The sequence below is a fragment of the Ipomoea triloba genome, chromosome 8 (assembly GCF_003576645.1).
Source record: "Ipomoea triloba cultivar NCNSP0323 chromosome 8, ASM357664v1".
NCBI classification, from domain to species: Eukaryota; Viridiplantae; Streptophyta; class Magnoliopsida; order Solanales; family Convolvulaceae; genus Ipomoea; species Ipomoea triloba.
Window position 1 is genome coordinate 77,105 of NC_044923.1, and position 2,007 is coordinate 79,111.

The following is a 2,007-nucleotide window of genomic DNA, read 5'->3' on the forward strand; positions in this document are numbered from 1 at the left end:
CGCTAAACTACAACTGATTCGTGCACTTGCGAGGACTTATTAAAATTGTCCATCAATTTTTGGCGCCGTTGCTGGGGAATTATTTATTGTGCAGTTTGTTTTTCCCTTTGCATAACCTTGCTTTCAAAAAAAAAAAAAAATAGTTACTTAATACTTGTTTCTTTGTTTCCAATTTGCTTTTGATCATTCTGCCTGGTTTTTTATTTGTTTGTTTGTTAGTTTATTTGCGTTTTTATTTTATGCAAGGTCGTCGTTCTTTAAAACCTACACTATTGCCTTTGGACGACAACATTGATAAGAAAAAGAAAAAGAAAAAGCCTTTACCTTTTGAAAATTCTAATCCTAAACCACAAAAAACAACCACAACCATGGATGCACTTCCTCAACCACCTCAACCAAACCCTCAACCCAACCCCAGGCTAATGAAAGACTTTGGTAGGCCCCAAGTAGGAGCTTCACCTTCTTGTATAGTGCTTACTGATGCAGCCAAGAATTATGAGTTAAAAACGGTCCACTACAACCAGTTGCCGTCTTTTCACGGTTCAGCAAGCGAAGATGCCCTTACCTTTATCCGGGATTTCTACGGGATAGTCCAACACTTCCCGTTGAATGACTTGACTGAGGATGCACTGAGGATGAGGTGTTTTCCATACACCTTGAAAGATGCTGCAAAGACATGGTTCATGTCTCTCACACCAGGATCTCTTCGGACATGGCCGAGGTGTATAACAAGTTTATCAGTAAGTTCTATTCTCATGCAAAAACTGCTGAGCTAAGAAGAAAAATTGCGACATTTTCGCAAGCTGATGGTGAACCGTTCCATGAGGCATGGGAGAGGTTCAAAATGCTACTCGTTCAATGCCCTCATCATGGCTACCCATTGGAGCTTCAAAATCAAACATTCTATGATGGTTTGACTCAAACCAGCCAATCAATGGTTGACAATGCGGCTGGAGGTGCCATGGGAGAAAAAACGGCGGAGGAAACTTTAACATTGTATGAAATGCTAGGGGCAAACTCCCAACAAAAGAGTATAAGGGGACGGACACAGGGTATGTATGAAGTTAACTCAAATACGGGGTTGGAAATTCAGGTGTCTGAGCTAGCAAAACAAGTGAGGAGCATGTGTTCTATGATGGGTATGCAGCAAAATAATGCATTTATGATTGATGAAAATGATTGTGAGCAGGCCAATGCAATGAATAGTTTTAATCAAAGGCCTAGAAACGACCCGTATTCTAATTCTTACAATCCGGGTTGGAAAAATCACCCTAATTTTTCTTGGAGTAATAATCAAAATTGTTAGGAACATCATGTAATAGGTTTTGATGATACCAACTGTTGAGTAGAAATCCCCAAGTCTCGACACATAGGCAAAACGTTGTAAGTTCGACAAGTAAACCAAGAGCGAAAATACAACCGGGTAACTTTGAGCTCAACTCGGGAAATATTTTAGCTTGAAGTAAACTTGTATGAACATCTTAGAATAATCGTGTTGTAATTTCATAGATAGATCAGTAGAAGGCACGAGACAACACTGGAGGAATAAGGGTCTGCGAGACATCAACTAAGTCTCGAGACATAAGCAGAGTTCGAGAGGTAGTACCTCTCGATACAACCATCCAGTTCGAGACATAAGCAGAGTTCGAGAGGTAGAGCTCTCAATACTTGGATTCGAGACATCAAACAATCGAGACATCAACCTTGGTCTCGATAAACTGACACTTCTCCAGTAATGCTGTATGACGGTCAGGAAGCATACTTAAAGTTTGGAGAAGAAGAATATCATGGAGATAAAATATTAAGGAGGTGCCAGAAGTGGATGCCACATCAGAATTCCACAACAAACGGAAAGAAGGTGCACTAATTCAAAGTCGGTCTTATTCCCTAAAACGAGGATCAATGGGAATTTAAAAAGAGTAACTTTTACCAAAAGTAGCAAGTGGAGCATGGACTCAAGAAAGTGGATTATGAAATATCCACTATCAAACAAAAGGTTCAAGTTAC

The 2,007-nt window shown here is 40.0% G+C and overlaps 1 non-coding gene across 1 annotated transcript; it reads right to left on the minus strand.

Moving 5' to 3' along the window:
- Positions 1–769: 769 nt before the first annotated feature.
- Positions 770–876, minus strand: LOC116028138. Its single transcript, XR_004100085.1, has one exon. It is a non-coding gene; the product is annotated as a small nucleolar RNA R71 (small nucleolar RNA).
- Positions 877–2,007: the final 1,131 nt, after the last annotated feature.